The 22,278-nt window shown below is 37.7% G+C and overlaps 1 long non-coding RNA gene across 1 annotated transcript in view; it reads left to right on the top strand.

The window, feature by feature from the left end:
• The first annotated feature begins 289 nt into the window (after window positions 1-289).
• Window positions 290-22,278, top strand: part of LOC145681085 (uncharacterized) — a 42,215-nt gene continuing 20,226 nt past the window's right edge. Inside the window, exon 1 of the long non-coding RNA XR_014130720.1 lies at window positions 290-393. This is a non-coding gene — a long non-coding RNA (uncharacterized LOC145681085). The remainder of the gene's footprint in view (window positions 394-22,278) is intronic.

Below are 22,278 nucleotides of genomic sequence, written 5' to 3'. Positions count from 1 at the left end.
CTACCCAGAACCTTTCCTATTTTGTTCCACCGCAACAGCATGTGATAGAGTAGCGAGCGAGAGAGAATTGTTAAGTTCTAACATTCTAGTCTAAATGAGTCATAGTTTAAATTTTGAACTTTACTCAAATTGGAGATTCTTTTCCAACTCTTCTTGATTGATTACAATTGCCTTGGTTTGCAAAATGTAAACCCTACTTAACCTATTATAATACGACAATTTTTCACAGTACTTTTGAGAGCAAAGAAGTTCCAACCCTGTCTGATGACATCATTCCTTTACCGTACCTTTTGTTTTGCGTATGATGTTCAAGTTCAAAGCCAGAGACTGAAAACCCAAGATTAAGCTAAAGGAAGCACCAGACCAGACCGATAGTTATCCTTGGAGTAAAGGGTAAGTATTAATTGCATGCTGTAATCTATGATTGTAGGGACAATGGGTAATATGCATAAAGATGAGTAAGTACTAGTGATTATAATCTTACCTCTTCAATGAGATTAATCTACAGGTGAGTTCTTACTCGTAATTCGTATACATAAAAAGAACGAATAGGAATGAGATTGTTCTCACTGTGACATGCAGTTCCATCTCATGCGAACTTGGCTTTAATGACGTTTCATACAGAAAGAGGTAATGAATGCGAAGATGTTTGTTTCCTTTCCTCTCTAACTCAGGAATCACAGGTAGGCCTATGCTGCAGCGAGTGAAAACATGTTATAAAATTAAAATCAGTAGAGTTATTTATCCAGCACAAAAGCACGACTTTTGTTTTCTGTTGGAGTACAAATTAACTACGGTTACTTTCGTTTGAATATGCCAGCAATATAAAACAATAACAAATCAACTTTTCAGCACTTTACAGTTGCAACTTTCCCTCATCTTTGAGGAGCCAATTAGTAACTTCGCCCATCTTAGCGACAAAACCAGCCATAAAACTATGGACGTTCAAGGACATCCACAAAACACAAACAGTTCCAAGCAATACAAAGTTATAATGTAGAAAAATAAAATTCTATAGCCAGCCTACTCCACGCTCAAAAGCGGGTCAGAAAGAGCGATCATCATCCCTATCATCCCTTTACTTAATATACAAAATTCGTGCTGTTAAATGTTGTGTTATAAATACCACAAGACAAACGAAATGGTTCAAATTTACAAAAAAATTGTGGCCAGAGTCGTGAACCCATGAGATCGTAATCCCTATCATCCCTTAATATACAAAATTTTATACTTTAATTGTCCTGGTATCAATACCAAACGACATAAACGAAATGGTTCAAATTTACAAAAACTTTTGTGGCCAGGGTTTTGCACGTTCGCTAGCAGGTCAGGACTCATGCGATCATCATTCCTAATATCCCTTTACTTAATATACAAAAATTTGTGATGTTACATGTCGTGGTATCAATACCACAAGACTTAAAGGAAATGGTTCAAAATTACAAAAACATTTGTACCGAGGGTCGTGCACGTTCGCTCGCGCGTCAGGACTCACGCGATCATCATCCCTTTACTTAATATACAAAAATGTGTGCTGTTAAATGTCGTGGTATCAATACCACAAGACATAAACGAAATGGTTCAAATTTCAAAAAATTGTGGCCAGGGTCCTGCACGCTCACTACCGGGTCAGGACCTACGCGATCATCATTCCTGTTATCCTTTTACTTAATATACAAAAATTTGTGCTGTTAAATGTCGTGGTATCAATACCATAAGACATAAAGGAAATGATTCAAATTTACAAAAAGTTTTGTGGCCATTGTCGTGCACGTTCACTAGCGGGTCAGGACACATGCGATCATCATCCCTATCATCCCTTTACTTGATCGTCATCCCTATCATCCCTTTACTTCATATACAAAATTTTGTGCTTTTAAAAGTAGTGGTATCAATACCACAAGACAAAAGAAATGGTTCAAAATTAAAACAAAACCTTTGTGGCCACGGTCCTCCACGTTCACCAGCGGGTCACGACAGATGCGATCATCATCCCTTAACTTACTATACAAAAATTGTGCTGTTAAATGTCGTGGTATCAATACCACGAGACATAAAGGAAATGGTTCAAATTTACAAAAAGTTTTATGGCCAGGGTCGTGCACGTTCACTAGCGGGTCAGGACCGATGCGATCATCGTACCTATCATCCCTTTACTTAATATACAAAAAAATGTGCTGTTAAATGTCGTGATATCAATACCACATGACAAGCCAAATGGTTCAAACTTACGAAAACTTTTTTGGCCAGGGACGTGCACTTCCGCTAGCGGATCAGGAAGCATGCGATCATCATCCCTATCATCCCTTAACTTAATATACAACAATTTATGCTGTTAAATGATGTGGTATTAATACCAGAAGACAAAGGAAATGGTTCAAATTCACAAAAACTTTTGTGGCCAGGTTCGTGCACGTTCACTAGTGTGTCAGGACCCATGCGATCATTATGCCTTTACTTACTATACAAAAATTTGTGCTTTTAAATGTCGTGGTATCAATACTAGAAGACATAAAGGAAATGGTTCAAATTTATAAAAAGTTTTGTGGCCAGGGTCGTGCACGTACGCGTCAGGAGCGATGCGATCATCATCCCCATCATCTCTTTACTTACTATACAGAAACTTCTGCTGTTGAATGTCGTGGTATTAATACAACAAGACATAAAGAAAATGGTTCAAATTTACAAAAACTTTTGTGGCCAGGGTCGTGCACGTTCGCTAGCGGGTCACGACTCATGCGATCATCATCCATATCATCCCTTTACTTACTATAAAAAAATTGTGCTGTTAAGTGTCGTGGTATCAATACGACAAGACATAAAGGAAATGGTTAAATATACAAAAACAATTTGTGGCCAGGGTGGTCCACGTTCGCTAGCGGGTCATCCCTTTACTTGATATTCAAAAATTTGTGTTGCTAAATGTCGTGGTATCAATACTACAAGACAAAGGAAATGGTTCAAATTCACTAAAAGTTTTGTAGCCAGGTTCGTAAACGTTCACTAGCGTGTCACGCCCCATGCGATCATCATCCTTTTACTTACTATACAAAAATTTGTGCTGTTAAATGTCGTGGTATCAATACCACAAGACAAAGGAAATGATTCAAATTTACAAAAACTTTAGTGGCCATTGTCGGGCACGTTCACTAGCGGGTCAAGACACATGCGATCATCATCCCTTTACTTGATCATCATCCCTATCATCTCTTTACTTAATGTACAAAATTTTGTCCTTTTATATGTTGTGCTATCAATACCACAAGACATAAAGGAAATGGTTCAAATTTACAAAAACTTTTGTGGCCAGGGTCGTGCACGTTCACTAGCGGGTCAGGACCGATGCCATTATCAACCCTATCATCCCTTTACTTACTATGCAAAAATTGTTGCTGTTAAAATGCGTGGTAACAATACCAGAAAACATAAAGGAAATGGTTCAAATTTACAAAAAACTTTTATGGCCAGGTTCGTGCACGTTCACTAGCGGGTCAGGACCCATGCGATCATCATCCCTATCATCCCTTTACTTAATATACAAAATTTTGTGCTTTTAAAGGACGTGGTATCAATACCACAAGACAAAGGAAATGGTTCAAATTTAAAACAAAACCTTTCTGGCCACGGTCTTCCACGTTCACTAGCGGGTCAGGACCCTTGCGATCATCATCCATTTACTTACTATACAGAAACTTGTGCTGTTATATGTCGTGGTATCAATACCACAAGACATAAAGAAGTTGGTTCAAATTTACAAAAACTTTTGTGGCCAAAGTCGTGCACGTTTGCTAGCGGATCACGACTCATGCAATCATCATCCCTATCATCCCTTTACTTACTATACACAAATTTGTGCTGTTAATGTCGTGGTATCAATACCACAAGACATAAAGGAAATGGTTCAAATATATAAAAACTTTTGTGGCGAGGGTAGTGCACGTTCGCTAGCCGGTCAGGTCCCACGCGATCATAATCCCTTTACTTAATATACAAAAATTTGTGCTTTGAAATGTCGTAATATCAATACCACAGGACACAAAGAAAATGATTCAAATTTACAAAAACTTATGTGGCCAAAGTCGTGCACGTTCACTAGCGGATCAGGAGCGATGCGATCATCATCCCCATCATCCCTTTACTTACTATACAGAAACTTGTGTTTTTAAATGTCATGGTATCAATAATAGAAGACATAAGGAAATGGTTCAAATTTACAAAAACTTTTGTGGCGAGGGTCGTGCACGTTCGCTAGCGGGTCAGGACTCGTGCGATCATCATCCCTATCATCCCTTTACTTACTATACAACAATTTGTGCTGTTAAATGACGTGGTATCAATACCAGAAGACAAAGGAAATGGTTCAAATTCAGAAAAACTTTTGTAGCCATTTTCGTGCACGTTACTAGCGGGTCGCGAGCAATGCGATCATCATCCTTTTAATTACTATGCAAAAATTTGTGCTGCTAAATGTCGTGGTATCAATACCAGAAGACATAACCAAAATGGTTCAAATTTACAAAAACTTCTATGGCCAGGTTTGTGCACGTTCACTAGCGGGTCAGGACACATGCGATCATCATCCCTATCATCCCTTTACTTACGATAGAAAAATTTGTGTTGCTAAATGTCGTGGTATCAATATCACAAGACATAAATCAAATGGTTCAAATTTACAAAAATTTTTGTGGCCAGGATCGTGCACATTCGCTAGCGGATCACGACTCATGCAATCATCATCCCTACCATCCCTTTACTTACTATACAAAAATTTGTGTTGCTAATTGTCGTGGTATCAATACCACAAGACATAAATCAAATGGTTCATAGTTACAAAAACTTTTGTGCCCAGGGTCGTAGACATTCGCTAGCGGGTCAAAACCCACGAGATCATCATCCCTTTACCTAATATACAAAAATTTGTTCTTTTAAAAGTCGTGGTATCAGTACCACACGTCAAACGAAATAGTTCAAATTTACAAAAACCCTTGTGGCCCGGGTCTTCTACGTTCACTAGAGGGTCAGGACCTATTCGATCATCATCCCTATAATCCCTTTACTTAATATACAAATATTTGTGCTTTTAGAAGTCGTGGTATCAATACCACAAGACAAACGAAATGGCTCAAATTTAAAAATAACAACCTTTGTGGTCATTGTCTTCCTCGTTCACTAGCGGATCAGGACCCATGCGATCATCGTCCCTTTACTTATTATACAAAATTTTGTGCTGTTAAATGTTGTGGTTTCAATACCACAAGAGATAAAGGAAGTGGTTCAAATTTAAAAACTTTTGTGGCCAGGGTCGTGCACGTTCGCTAGCGGGTTAGGACTCATGCGATCGTCATCCCTACCATCTTTTTACTTACTATATTATCTGTGAGAAAAGTAAATGTACACCTGTTTTTCGAGTCTGGCATTCCTGTGCTCCATCCGTGGAGAGTATGAGAATTAAATCAATCAAATGTTTACTGAGGGGTAAGAAGAAAAATCTAATCTGAATAAGATATTGCAGAGGGGCAAAAGCTGTGAATACGAATTGTACATAGCGTAAATAAAGGACGACACCCAAAGAGAAAGCCATAAACAGATGCTGAACGAAAAAAAGAGTAAAAATTGTCGAAGTGGGAACATAAAACACAAATACAACAAATACGCCGACAACTAAACGTTTACCACGCCATGATCTTGCAGTAGTGGTTAAGGTGCTGGCTTACAAATGCAAAGGACGCCAGTTCGAATCCCCGGTAAGGACATTTTTAAATTTTTTTGTTAATAATACATACAGCTCATGAGAGATGGTAAAGGAGATCGTATTTAGTCTTACGTAGCAATTATTATTGGTAATGTTTAGTACTGATGATATTTTTTGTCTTTGCGTATTGCTTTTATTCTTGTCTTCATTTCGAAAGAGAATAATATCCGAACAAATGCCACAAAAATTCCTCTTATTGTGAATGTAAACGCCGTTTGCAATTAGTAAAGAATAAAAATTGAACGTTCCGACTTAGCTGCAAAAAGTAAAAAAAAATATGGAAGTAGAGGGGTTCGAACTTATACTCATGGTTATTAAAAATGCAATCTCTACATGCCTTACACCTCTCGACCATGTTTATACTTTAACAAATAACAGGCCTGTGTTTAGGTTAGGCTGGTCAATACGTTTTGCAAAGAGGCCCGGTTTACCTTTGACGCAGCACAGGTGCGAGAAGGGAGAAGGGAGCAAAACACTTTTTCTCTCTCCCTCTGTGTGTCTATTTATCTATCTATCTGTATATATATAACGCTATTTGAGAATGCTATAACCACCCTAATTTTCAGCGGATCGAGACGAAACTTTGCACAAACATTAACTGTTGAAATATCTTGATGAGTTCGTTAACCAGAATAATCAGATAAAAATGTTCAAAATGGCGGCCCTACAAACTCTTAAAAACTTCCAAAGGAACCAAATTTCGCCCATAAATAGGTATTCAGAAAGTTTGAATAACTTTTCCTCTTTTACTGAAATATTTGTGTGCAGGGACTTATCCTCTTTTATTGAAATATTGGACCCGATTAATCTCCTAAAGAAGGTCCACGCCCTTTCGCTACGGTCAGGCTTTTTTTGCAGGAGGGGAAATATTTTCCTATCGGAACAAGATGATTGTTAGTGACGATATGAAATTACACATTGAAAAATGAAGTAACTTGTGAAATGTTATTTGAAAGAATAATATAATAAATGTGCTTTCCTTTAACACAGAGAACTGTAAATCATGTATTTCGAGTTCGGGAGCGTGAATGGCGAGGAGTGTTATTTGATTTGCTTTTAGTAACACATTGCATTGCAAATAAAGGTAGGCAACATTAGTGGTAAGTAAAACAATAATAATAATAATAATAATAATAATAATAATAATAATAATAATAATAATAATAATAATAATAATAATAGGTGTTGTTTGTGGCAAGGGAATCTATTCCTCAATTCTTCTTCAAACGTAATGATTGTAACGCCGTATCTCCCTTACAAACAAAATAGCAATTTATATCGTGAGAACGGGAAATTGTATAGTGATGGGAACAACGTTGGATAGTATGCACTCATAGTACTCAGAAAAATAAGCGATTTCAATGCAAAATGAACGAGGAGTCATGTCATGGGGCCACGGCAGAGCCCTCTTTAGGCAAAATGTCGATAACTTATATCGAGAAAACAGGAGATGATAGTGGGATGGCACTAACGTTGGACACCGTGGACCCATAAGGCGCATCGAAAAAATTAGAAGGGGGGCGCTAGACAGCCTTACTTATTTCCACATCATCATCATCATCATCATAGGTATTCTGCCTTTATTGGCAGGTCACTTGCCGCAGCTGAGAAGCTTCCATGCTCCACGGTCCTCCGCTAAACTTTTCGTCTTCGCGTATGATCTTTCTGTTTTAATATCATCCATTAATTGTAGTCTCCTTCGCCCCCTCCCTCTCTTTCCCGCCACCATACCCTCTAGGACGTCCCTCATGATACAATCTCTTAGGCAATGTCCCAACCAGTTTCTCTTCCTCTTCCTAATAATATCTAAAAGTGTTCTTTTCTCACCCACCATTTCTAACACTCTCTCATTCGTTTTCCGTTCGACCCACTCTTTCCATTCTTCTCCACACCCACATTTCGAAGGCTTCCAGTCGATTTTCGTCACCCTTACGCAATGTCCACGTTTCCGCCCCATACAGCACAACACTCCATACGAAGCATTTTATGAGTCTTTTTCTCAACTCTTTGTTCAAGGTCCCACAAAACAGACTTTTCTTTCTTTTAAAGGCTTCTTTCGCCATTCCTATCCTTGCTTTTATTTCACGTTCGCATTTCATGTCATTACTAAGAACACTACCCAAGTATCGAAAACTATTCACTTGTTCTATTTTCTCCCCTCCTACTTTTATATTTGACACAGACCCTTTTGTTCCAATCACCATGGCTTTTGTCTTTCTAACATTTATTTTCATCCCATATTCTTCAAAGCCCCTTCTCATTTTTTCTAACATTTTATTGATTTTCTTTTCAGATTCTGCAACAAGGGCAATATCGTCTGCAAATCTTATGCATCTAATCATTCTACCTCCTACCGAAATGCCATCATCATCGTGTAGGCTCTTTTTCACTATCTCTTCTAGATAGACATTAAATAGTGTTGGCGAGAGGCAGCATCCTTGTCGAACTCCCCTTCCAATTGCACTCTCTTCCGTCAGTTCTTCCCCTATCCTAACACTTACTTGTTGGTTCATGTATAAGTTTCTTATGAGTCTTCTATCTTTCCATTCCAGCCCTATTTTTGTTAGAACTCCCAACAACAATTCCCAATTCACACGGTCAAAAGCCTTTTCTAGATCAATAAATACAACATACACCTCTTTCCCTTTTTCTATAAATCTTTCACCGATCACCTTTAATAATCCAATAGCATCCCTTGTGCCCTTGCCTCTTCTGAACCCGAACTGCTCTTCCTCAACATCTTTATTTGTTCTTCCATATAACCTTCTGTTCAGTATTCGGAGCAGAATTTTAGCTGCATGAGATATGAGACTAATAGTTCTATAATCCTCACATCTCTTTGGGTTCGATTTCTTAGCCATCGGTATCATGATCGTTTTCAAAAAGTCTCTTGGCCATTCTCCTGTTTCATATATTTCATTGCATAGTCGCCACAATTCTTTCTTTCCGTTGTCTCCTATATTTTTAATGAACTCAATTGGTATGTTATCTATTCCTGTTGCCTTTCCATTCCTAATTTCGGATATAGCCTTTTCAAACTCATCCCGAAGAATACTAAATCCTTTATCATCCTCGCCTACTTCATTTTCCACTTCAACATTTAGGCTACACGGTCTATCCCTACTCTTATATAAGTCTTCAATGTATTCTTTCCACCTTCCTATGACCTCATTTCTCTCGCTGACTACCTTCCCATTCTTATTTTCTACTGCCATCATGATACTCCCTTGTTTCCTCAGAAATTCCATAGATTTCACCTCCTTGTACATTTCCTCATATTTCCCAACTCTTTCTAATTCTTCTATGTCCTCGCATTTTCTTTTGTAAAACTCTTCCCTCGCTTTGTCTGTTTCTCTTCGTAATTCATTATTTAACTTTCTGTACATCTTTCTGCCCTCTTCTGTATCAACCTGTTTCCACATCTTCCTCTCCCTCATTTTCTGCAACATCTGCTCTGTAACCCATGGTTTCTTAGCAGTTTTGTGTTCGCGGTAACCTACTGCTTCTTCTGCAGCCTGCTGTAAGCAACGTTTAATATGTTCCCACCGTGCGTTACTACCTGCGCCTATCCTTTCCTCGTTTGAACATTTTTCTTCGAATTTTTCAGCGAAAAGATTTCTTATTTCCTCGTTTTTCAACTTTTCAGTATTCAACACTTTGTTACCTACTTTTCTTCTGCCTACATTTTTCAGTTGAATATCTACTTCGGCCAGCACAAGATTATGATCAGAGAAAATATCAGCCCCGGGAAGGGTCTTCGCGTTCTTTAAGCTATTCCGATACCTGTCCTGAATCATAACATAGTCTATCTGATATCTCCCGCCGTTTATTGGTGATTTCCATGTATATCTTCTTTTCTTGTGCTGATTGAACCAAGTGTTCCCAATTACTAGTGAATTCTGTCTACAGAAATTCACCAGTCCCTCTCCCCTTTCATTTCTTTCGCCTAAACCATATTTGCCTACGATACTACCTTCCTGTTTTTCTCCCACAACTGCATTGAAATCTCCCATTAGAATTATGCATGCACCCTTCTTCTCCCTATCTATAATTTCTTCTATTTTCTCATAATTTTCCTCTACTTCTTCATTTGCATGCGAAGTCGTCGGTGCATATCTCTGTATCACCACTAGATCCTTCGTTTTCCCTTTAAGTCTTAACATCATAACTCTATCATCAATAAATTCTACTTTGTCGAAATACACACACGAGTTAGCTAGTAATATTTCATATTATTATTATTATTATTATTATTATTATTATTATTATTATTAACAATGTCTTTTCATTACGTGTGCATGTTTGACATGAAACCAAAGAGAAGATACATCATTCGAAGAAAGAATAAGAATAGCCAGTTACTTTAACTGTGAAGGGCGGCCAAAAATCCGAAAAGAGTGACTACCTGTAGCGAAAAGAAACAATACTTTATCTCAAATGGATAAAAAATTCAAGCCGAGATAGATTTGAACTCGCGTGGACGGCGCGAAAAGCCAATGCTTTGTCCACTTTTCTTTTTTAACTGACTCACAGAACGTGTTTCAGTAACTTACCTATTGCTAATTTTACTTGCTTCACTCGTTTAACTTTGTTTTTTCTAATAACTTATAACGCGGGGACACGAACACAGAAACATAGAGGACAGTTAAAAATCATAAATGCTGCCCCGCCGGGAATAGAATCCGGGACACCATACACCAAGGGCTCACGCGCTAGCTACTAAACCAGCTGGTAGGACACCGCTCACCCGCTGTGTCGTTAGGGATTTCGACCACTGTATTGCCAGCTATCACTTCTGTGGATTGTATACTATGATCACATGTTCCTTCTTTGCTGGAAAAGTTAAACGTACATTCTATGTAATACATGAGGTATTTAGACCTACATGCTCTTCATATAATGTAATAAAAGAGTCATAAGAAAAATAATAAGAAAAAGAACACTGCTTGGACAAAACGGAAACTATTGGCATCAGAATTATTTATCTACGAGGCATGCGCAGCAGTATAATTCAGAATAGTTACTGTTTAGTTCAGTAAACGAAGAAAGGCGTATAAAAAAGCAATAATGTCGAGATCAACGAGATCGACCAGAGTTGACAAAGGTGGAAGCAGATGTGTAGGAATTCAACAACTTGGTTAAATGGATAATTCGTTCTGTATCATGTAGTAGATCGTATCACAGCATTACGGGAGAGCAGAGAAAGACTTTCTAACGTTATCATATAATAAGCTTTAATAACAAGATCATATAGACACAAATGGATGAAACTACTACAACTTGGATTTAACGAAAGCCGTTTAGATATTCACTGGTTTGCAGGTTGTATAAGACACAAAAAGATAAGACACAATACAATTCTTCCAGTTGCGTAGGGAAGAGGGGGAGCCGGAGGGGCCGCCCCCCCCAAAAAAGGTCCAACAATGTACTTTGGTACTTTGATGTTTGTAATTTTTTGATAAATTTTTATGTTTATATATTTTTTTGTTTTAATTTTTCTATATGTACCTATAACAGCACTTGGGCCCCCCAAACACGTCCTGGCTACGCTACAGAATTCTTCATACCTCAGCTTCCAATAGCAAGATACATGCAATTTCTCGTTAGATACTGAAACTCCTGTCGGATTTTAATACATGACGTATTGCAGGATACAAAATGCTTTGCATTACTTGTTTGTACACAGCTACTTGCTTATTGTTCTGAAAGGTTGTGTATAAACTAGGGATGGCCAATTCCGGAATTTTTACTTTCCGGACTCCCGAAAGTAAAAGCGGACAAATTCTGGAATTCGGAATATTCCAATTTTGGAATAATTCCGGAACTCAGAAAAATCCGAAATTTAGAAATTTGTGATTTCGTTAACATTCCGGAATTCGAAAAAATCCTGATTTTTTCGAAATCTGGAGTTTTCCTCAATTTCGGTTTAAAAACAGCTCAAGTTATTAATGTAAACTTTGCCGACATCATGAAAGAAATACGAAAGACATTTTGAATCGAAGAAATATAACATACAAGTTTGCAAGCGGAGACAAAGAAACCTAACGTAATCAGACTAAAGACGAATTGTTTACCGCGTAGCGATCACGGTTCAGTGGTCAAGGTGCTTTGGCGAATCCACGTCGCATTTTTTTTTTACTTTAGGATTTTTGATGGCGATTGATCGGCGATGACATACGTTTTATTATATTCAGATATTTGAATACTCGGATGTTTCAATACTTGAACTATCAAATCTTCAGGAATAATAATAATAATAATTATAAACTAATAATAATAATTATTATCTCGTTGAAAATTAAAAGCTAGGAGTTAATTATCGCTCAGGTCATACCGTTACAAGCAGAAACGTGACATTTGGAAAGAATATTTTGGTTTGGTTTAATGTTGCCAACGAGAAGAGGAATTTCTCATCTCGTTTCTAAAACAAACAAAATAACATGAGAATTAACATTTTACATTCGAGACGGGACAAGGTAACTCAAAATTTTCGTCTCGCTTTGGAGATGAGCATCGAGACAAGACGAAAAATATCGTAAACTTTTCCCGTCTTGTCTTGATTCCCGAAATAGTGTATGTCCATTCTTTAAGTAACAATTGCTCTGTAGACTGAATCTCATAGTCTATTTCGTTACATTGTATTTCAGAGCTCATTGAATTATGGTCTGTGTAGGTATTTTTGTAGCAAAGCTTTTATATTTACCTCTGCATATCCTAAAAATTAGTATATTGTATGCCTTACTGTTGCGTGATATTCAGTTATTTTTATTACAGTTATTTTCCTTAAAACATACAGTAGAATACTCTAGTTTAAAATTTTGGTAGTTGCAGAGGAGTGTCTTGAAGGTACAGAACCCTTTCCCCGAAATCTCTAATTTAAGTAAGTTTTGCCAAATTTTAGGGCAAGTTTAAAACTTTTAATGCCATTATTATTATTATTATTATTATTATTATTATTATTATTATTATTATTATTATTATTATTATTATTATTATTATTATTATTATTATTATTATTATTATATCAACACCATGTATACTCTTTAAAAGATAGGCGGTTTGTATCTGAATAGTAAAAGCTAATTGACTGTTTATCTCGGTCGTCGAGAAGTCTTCAGGAGACAAGGACATAGGTCACGTTCTGGGTTTGAGTTCCGAAGGAGCAAGTATTCGGGCTCGAGCCAAAAATTGTTAAAAGTTATAGGCTTCAGCCAAACATGTTCAAAACAGCTGGGACCGGGTTCAGGCTTCTCAACGGCTCAAGCGGCTCGGCTTATAGTTCATTCACTACCGAACCGAACCCAGAACTGAGCCAAGCCAACAACTTACCCAACCGAGCCGATTTGAGCCATCAGCTTAGTTGAACTGAGTCGAACCGTGCCGATGAACTAGTTTCAACTTAACTGGCTCAAATCGGTTCACATGACCCGAGTAGGTGACCCATCCCAACCGAGAAAGGTTGAGTCATCGGCTCAATTGAGCCGAGTCGATGGCTCCTTCCAACTGAGCCGGCTCAGGTCATCGGCTTAATTGGGCCGAGCCGACGGCTCATCCCAACCGAGCCGACTGGAGCTGTTCGCTCAGTTGATACGAGCCGAGCCGGTTGATATCACTACCCGGATTGGTCTTCTGCGTGGGCTCAAAAATTCGACCGTGATGGTCTCAGCCTTGATTTTAAGAACTACAGTATATACTTATATTGGTGATTACGACATTTGAGGCTGTCTCGTAATAATAAAAAAAAAAACTCTTGTCCCCTCGTTATCTAGAAGAGACGGATACACTAAAATTGCCCCACGAGATGCACTAAAATTACGAGACGAGATGCACCCCTGTCGTGAGCAACACTTAAAATATTCCACATTACTTCTTACATTTCTCATGGCTTTCGCTTTCCAGTCTAATCAGGCCATTATTTCAAAACGAGCTGAACGAGCGAGCTAGCCATCATCAAACTCGACTCAACTCGAAACTCGACCTCGGAAAGAGCGCCTTGGCTCGGAACTCAACTCAAGAAAACTACCTTTGACTCGACTCGGATTGAACTCGAGTCGAGTCGAATTTTGGCTCGACTCGTGCTCATCCGTATTCGTATTTTGTTTCCACTTCACCAATTTCTACTCTTTTTTTTCTCCGTTTACCTACTGTTTCTGGATTTCTCTGTCGGTGTCGTCCTTCATTTACACCATCCACTATTCTTATTCCCAGCTTGTGACCCGCTTCAATGTCTTATTCAGTTTAGGCTTTTCTCCTTACCTTGACTACACATGTGATTGATTTAATTCTCACTTTCCGCGCAGGACTGATGAAAAATTATTATTATTATTATTATTATTATTATTATTATTATTATTATTATTATTATTATTATTATTATTATTATTATTATTATTGTACTATTGAACTTGCACGACGAAATTACTGTATAATACGATATCATTTCTGTAATTTTACTCCATTGTATATTATTTAGTTTATTAATGGGCACTAAATTGTCTCCAGATCATCGAATAAATTAACTTCGGCATGCACTTTGGTGGAAATATCATTACAGGAGCATTACCGGTTCGTTCCAAACATCAGAGCTGAACTTAGCAATATTTAGCTTATGATGTTGCATGAGAAGATAATGTAGGGGTGAAGTGCTGGACTTGTGAGTAATACAGCTAATCAATTAGCTTCAAATCCTTTTCAAGTTATTTTATTTTCAAAGCAATCGTGAAGACTCAAAGAGTGACTTCTCATACTAAATGAGCAATCCTTAAGAAAGTGGACGCAAACACTTGTATCATGATAAAGACGATTTACGCATGTTAATTGGGAAAGGGCAAGGAAATTACTAGGACATTCGAAACACTTCGTTCATTTGCAGTATGCACTTTTTAATTTATCGTTCTAAGGAAAATACACTACACCATTATTGTTAAACTAACTTTGGCTAGCGCAATCGGCGGAATATGATGGTCTCTGTAATAGGCACATTTTTGAAGGAGTTTGCCTATTGTAGAGACTCACATGTGTGAAATTCGGAACAATTTCGTTTTATCGATCACCGCCCTCTGATTCATAACCCTGATTAGATATACTTGCTTCCTCATTTTCATTGTATCACTTCTCTAATAAACGCCAGTGGAATATTTACCAAGTTTTCACTTAACATCTCAAACGGTTAATACGCTCTCTTTTACCACCTCTCACGTACTGTATGCATTATTAAAATAATCATTCTATTTGTAGTGGATTCGAACTTACGTCCTTTGTATTTTCAATCTAGCGTCTTAGTCACTACATTCCTGCGTTCTAACCATCTAGAATATGATAATTAAATCAATACAGAGAAAGCGGAGAAAAAGAAAGTAGAAATTGTCGACGTGGGAACATGAAATACAAATACTAACATATATTCCAACAACTAAACGTTTACCACGCAACGATCTTCGTATAGTGGTTAAGGCGCTAGATTACAAATACAAAGGACGGCGGTTCGAATTGCTCCAAGGAGTATATTTTTTAGGTTTTAAAAATAATGCATAAACCACATGAGCGGTGGTGAAAGAGAACATATTATCCGTTTAATACGTTAAGTGAAAAAGTTAACAATTTCGGTGAAATTTATTTGAGAAGTAAAACAATGAAAACGAGGAAGCAGGTATATTTAATCAGGGGTATGTATCAGAAGGTGGTAATCTCAAAAACTGCAGATTTTTCCGAATTTCGCACATGTGAGTCTTTACGATAGGCAAATTTCTTCAGAAATGTGCCTATCGCATAGACCATTTTGCCAGAAATACCGTAAAATTTCTATTCAATTTTGCCCTTTTGTCTATCATCATCTCTGAAACGGAAAGAGAGAAAGAGAGAGATGTTCGCGGAACTGAGAGTGAGGTACTTCCATTCAAATCAACGAGTTGACAAATAGACGCTTACATAATGAGAATGCGGAATATAAACAACTATAAACATCAAAGTGATAATTGCAAGCATTATCACCTGAAGTTCCAAAACCGTGACGGTCAGTGAAACATGATCCGATGTCGGACGTCGAAAACAATTTGATAATGATTCCTATGATCCCTTTACTTACTATACAAAAATTTTAGCTGTTAAATGTCATTGTGTGAATACCACAAGAGAAGGAAAATGGTTCAAATTTACAAAAACTTTTGTGGCCACGGTCCTGCACGTATACTAGCGGGTAGAGACCCATGCGATCATCATCCCTATCATCCCTTGACTTAATATACAAAAATTTATGCTGTTAAATGTCGTGGTGTCAATACCACAAGACATAAGGGAAATGGTTCAAATTTAAAAAACTTTTGTGGGCAGGGTCGTGCACATTCACTATCGGGTCAGGACGCATGCGATCATCATTCCTATCATCACTTTACTTAATATACAAAATTTTGTGCTATTAAATTTCGTAGTATCAATACCACAAGACAAAGAAGGTGGTTCAAATTTACAAAAGCTTTTGTGGCCAGGGTCGTGCACGTTCACCCGCTAGTAAACGTGTACGACCCTGGGCACAAAACTTAGTTTAATTTGAACCATTTCGTTTATTTCTTGTGGTATTGATACCACGACATTTAACAGCATATGTATTTGTATATTAAGTAAAGGGATGATAGGGATTATGATCGCATTGGTCCTGACACGCTAGTGAACGTGTACGACCCTGGTCATAAAAGTTTTTTAAATTTGAACCATTTCCTTTATGTCTTGTGGTATTGACACCACGACATTTAGCAGCACAATTTTTTGTATGTTAAGTAAAGGGATGATAGGGATGATGACCGCATGGGTCCTGACCCGCTAGTATACGTGCACGACCCTGCCCACGAAGGGTTTTGTAAATTTTTTAGCCATTTCGTTTGTCGAGTGGTATTGATACCACGACATTTAAAAGCACAAATTTTTGTACAGTTAGTAAAGGGAAGATAGGGATGATGATCGAATGGATCCTGACCCGCTGGTGATCGTGGACGACCTTGGTCACAAAAGTTTTTGTAAATTTTAAACATTTCGTGTATGTCTTGTGTTAACACCACAAATTTTTCTATAGTAAGTAAAGGGGTGTTAGGGATGATGATCGCATGGGTTCGTACCCGCTAGTGAACGTGCACGACTTTGACAACTAAAATTTTTGTAAATTTGAACCATTTCGTTTATGTGTTGTGGTATTAATAGTACGACATTTAAAAGCACAACTTTTTGTATAGTAAGTAAAGGGATGATAGGGATGATGATCGCATGGGTCTTGACCCGCTAGTGAACGTGTACGACCCTGGCCACAAAAGTTTTTTTGTAAATTTGAACCATTTGATTTATGTCTTGTGGTATTGATACCACGACAATTAGCAGCAAAATTTTTTGTATAGTAAGTAAACGGATGATAGGAATGATGATCGCATGTGTCCTGACCCGATAGTGAACGTGTTCGACCCTGGGCACAAAAGTTTTGGTAAATTTTAACCATTTGATTTATGTCTTGTGGTATTGATACCACGACATTTAGCAACACAAATTTTTGTATCATAAGTAAAGGGATAATAGGGATAATGATCGCATGGGTCCTGACCCGCTAGTGAATGTGCACGACCTTGATCACAAAAGTTTTTTTTAAAAATTTGAACCATTTCGTTTATGTCTTGATGTATTGATACCACGACATTTAACAGCACAATTTTTTGTGTAGTAAATAAAGGGATGATAGGGATGATGATCGCAGGGGTCTTGGCCCGCTAGTGAACGTGCACGACCCTCTTCAAAAAAGTTTTTTAAATTAGAACCATTTCGTTTATGTCTTGTGGTATTGATACCACGACATTTAACAGCACAAATTTTTGTATAGGAAGAAAAGGGATGATGATAGCGTGGGTACTGACCCGCTAGTGAACGTGTACGACCCTGGGCACGAAAGTTTTTTGTCAATTTGAACCATGTGATTTATGTCTTGTGGTATTGATACCACGCCATTTAGCAACACAAATTTTTGTATCGTTAGTAAAGGGATGATAGGGATAATGATCGCATGGATCCTGACCCTCTAGTGAACATGTACGACCCTGGCACAAAAGTTTTTTTTAAATTTGAACCATTTGATTTATGTCTTGTGGTATTGATACCACGACATTTAGCTACACAATTTTTTTTATCGTAAGTAAGGGGATGATAGGGATAATGATCGCATGGGTCCTGACCCGGTAGTGAATGTGCACGACCCTGAGCACAAAAGTTTTTTTTTTTTAAATTTGAACCATTTCGTTTGTCTTGTGGTATTGATACCACGACATTTAAAAGCACAACTTTTTTTATAGTAAGTAAAGGGATGATAGGGATGATGATCGCATGGGTCCTGACCCGCTAGTGAATGTGCACGACCCTGACCACAAAAGTTTTTTGTAAATTTGAACCATTTGATTTATGTCTTGTGGTATTGATACCACGACATTTAGCTACACAATTTTTTTTATCGTAAGTAAGGGGATGATAGGGATAATGATCGCATGGGTCCTGGCCCACTAGTGAATGTGCACGACCCTGAGCACAAAAGTTTTTTTTTAAAATTTGAACCATTTCGTTTGTCTTGTGGTATTGATACCACGACATTTAAAAGCACAACTTTTTTTATAGTAAGTAAAGGGATGATAGGGATGATGTACGCTTGATGTCTGAGCCGCTTTTGAGCGTGGATTAGGCTGGCTATAGGATTATATTTTTTCTACATTATAACTTTGTAGTGCTTGCAGCCCTGTGTATTTTTTGGATGACCTTGAACCTCTTTTGTTTTGTGGACTGTTTTGTGCCTAAGATGGGCTAGGTAGTGAGTCTGAAGCATGTCGGTAAACAGAAAACCGAGAGAACAATGGTGCACACGTGGAAGCCACGGATCATGTTTTGTTGGTTACTAATTTTGGATTGCAATGGTCTCGCTATTCTGTCATTAAATTAACAGTTGAATTCTTTGGGAGCATATGTATGGTTTTCATGAAGAGATCGAAATAGAAAAAATTCTGTGAGAGTACTGTAAATATGTGAGACAAATGAATAAAAATGTTATCAGAAAAGTGAAGGCACAGATTATTGCTAACCATTCGCATTAAAATTGACAACATTGCATATTAGCTTAAACTATGGTTTGTTTCATAGTTACTACAGTAAAAACAGTAAAATAGATAAATTGATTCGATTAGAGAAATATATTATTATATTCCAGAGAAACAAAAATTTTAATTGATACAAGATTACGACGTTCAATAGTATAATAGTATATTTGTGTGTTGTTGCTATGTGTTAATGCAAGTAACATGATAATGTCTTAACCTTTTAATTTCCCCCCTTTGTCAATTTTAAACTTACTGCCTTTTTCGTTTTATTGTTTTATATTCTATCTTGTTTTGCAGTATTCTTGCCATTTAGTACTTCATTTTCAACGTTATAACAAAAATATTAAATTCGATGGTACGAATAATTGAGTTAAGTTGATTTTGAGTTTAACATCCCTTTCAGCAGCGAGGCTATATGAGACGGGAACTACTGATTAACATGGAATCCGAACCACATGAACTCCCACCGGGAATCGAACCCGGGTCTCCCACCTGGTATGAATAATGTATCTTGTCTCGTATATTTTGTAGGCATATAATATTGTTCTCCCGCTGGCCTTGTAGCTAGCACGTGCCTCTTTGGTCACATGGTCTCATGGAAGCATTAATAAAATCTGAACTATTATAGTGGTTCGGATTCCACCTTAACCTATAAGACTCTGTCTCATACAGCCTCGGTGCTGAAAAGAAACACTAACCTTCATCGAACAAACAAACAGATATAACCCTACTTTAGTCTCGCCATTCCATTTCAAAATGAAATGAAATCTTATACAGGGTGCGGCACGTAAAACCGGCCCGTAAAGTGAACACATAAAATGAAATGTAATGTATTGAATATGATTAACTACAACACATAAATGAAATGTAATGTATTGAATATGATTACTGACCTTCACAGCAGCCTTCAAAGCAGGCGCTGAAAGTGTCCTCCGCCCACTTCAACACACATGTGAGCACGATTGAGGAGATTCATATATACCCTTGTCAGTTCTTGTGTTGTAATGCTATTGGTGACATCCTGGATCCTGGTCTTGAGTTCTTCAATTGTGTGTGGATTTCTTTCGTATACTCTTCCCTTTAACAGTTCCCATAAGTAAAAGTCACACGTGGACAACTCTGGTGACCGAGGAGGCCACAAGCCTTTGCTGATTGTCCTCTCTGGTGTAAACATCTCATGCACAAGGGACAATGATGCAGCTGATATGTGGCATGTTTCACCGTCCTGCAACTTGTCTCACTCGCATGAACCTGTTGACTCAATCTCCTGGTTGACTTTCGAGGACTTCTTGTCATTATCTCCTCCACCTGCATTTTTAATTGAGGTGTGCAGACAGATGGTCGTCTGTTCCTGGGAGCATTTTGAACCGATCCTGTACGCCGCCATTTTTCAATCAATTCCTGAATGGTGCTTTTTGCTGGCACAGAACGTCCTGGAAATTTCTCCCGAAACAAATTCTTTGTTTTCACAAAAGATCCAGTGAGAATGAACCCTTCAACAATGGCAACACGCTCGGGTATCGAATACGGCATTATCACACACTGACACTCACCCGGCTTAACACAACGAGGCCTTTTTCTCAAATGGTTTCGACAAGTTTCATTGGCTGCGGCTGCACGTGACTGCTGCAGGTCACGTAAGTCGACCCGACCTCGACACGCCATCTCTTGGTAGGAAGGTAGATTATTTAAGTGTTGCCAAAAACACAATATACCAGAATATTACGACGGGCCGGTTTTACGTGCCGCATCCTGTAGTTTAACATCCCACGATTATGCCCGTTAGATTACGGAAGGCGGTGATTAAGGCAAATGAATGACGATGGAATAATTAGTGGAATGAGAATGTGGAATGAAATGGGAGTACTCCGAGAAAACGCATGGAAACGATGTTGTCCACCACAAACTAACTTCTCCGGGAATTGAATAAATGCGCTATTCCATTTGAAATGAAATTTCTAGTTTTACATCCCTTGGTTATCCTCTATAGCTTATAATCGACGGGTGATCAATGAGAGTGAATGATTATGAAATAATTGGTGGAAAGGAAAATGTGGAAAGAAATCGGAGGACCCAAGAAAGTCAACAGCAATTATCCATGTGATTCATTTGCTACAACGTTAACTAGTGTTTAAAGCAATTGCTCTAATTCCATTGCTCACATTTACTCATTGAACTTGCTTTTTACACATTTTACACATAATATCTTTGTTTGTTAGTTAGTGTCTTCTTTTGTTACATTTACTCGTTTTGCAAATGCCCAGTTGGTTTGGGTGCTCACATGTACGTACCCAGTCAAGATCGAGATTCCGCATTCTGGTGCTTCTGGAAATGTAGCTTTATCGCTGGCGCAACTTTTGGGAGCGTATCAGGAAAATAGCTCCATTAGTAAAGCAGATATGAGTGCATACTCGGTTTTCCTATGGCCCAGCTTGCATACACCTTTTGCAGGGTGCACAAACAGGTGTGTGTGTGTGTATATGTGTGTGTGATTGAATGCATCGTGAATCGAACCAGGACCCGTGTTATTTATGCCGAAGGAAAGAAATCAACAAAAAGTTCTAGGATGAGAGCCGCTAAGATCTATCGATTAATATGAATATTATAACGAAATACTTTGGATAGATTAATAATTACCTGCACCTTGGACAGAAAGTGCTCATACATAAGCAATATACTTAATAGAATGTTAATTTAATAATAACAAAAGAAGAATGTTTTTAATACATATAAAAAAAGGTATTATGGGATAGTGTTATGTAGTTAGTTGCTATGTAGTTGTTTATGGATACCTAATCATCATGTCTGTGTGCATGACAGTTTGAACGAAAATATATTATAAAGTGTATCAACTAATAAACCATTTAGTACCGTTCATCGACTTTATAATTCTGATAGAAAAGGTGAGAATAGTATATGTAATTATTAAAGATATTTTTTTCATGCAAACTATTGCTACCACTCGAGATTCATATATCAACGATCGAACCAGGTTGACGACTACCCTTGGTGAGTCGTTATAAAATTTTGGTGCCTTCATACCGGGATTAGCTAAAAATTTTGGTTTACCTCACCCGGGACTTTTCATAAATTCATATCCCGAAGCAAAGTAAGGGTGAATTTACTTTTGTAATAAAGTTAATGAATACAAATTTCACCAGACTAAGAAGTGGTAGAATAATTATAAGAAAAATGAACGGTGAGGCAATTGAGAAAGAATCCAATAATAGTGACAACGGTGAACATAGTGTAACACCGGGAATGACATCAGAAGACCGAATCTTGCTAGCCTTACAGCGACAATTGATTCAGATGTCTACCGAATTGAAGCAGACGATAGAACAGAAGATAGAACAGAAGTCAGAAGAATCTAACAAGCAATACGAGGAGTTAAAGCAGACGATAGAGCATAAGTCA

Source organism: Thermobia domestica, chromosome 3 (genome assembly GCF_964235325.1).
Source record: "Thermobia domestica chromosome 3, izTheDome1.hap1.1, whole genome shotgun sequence".
In the NCBI taxonomy this organism is placed as follows: domain Eukaryota; kingdom Metazoa; phylum Arthropoda; class Insecta; order Zygentoma; family Lepismatidae; genus Thermobia; species Thermobia domestica.
This window is presented reverse-complemented; position numbering and strand designations above follow the sequence as displayed.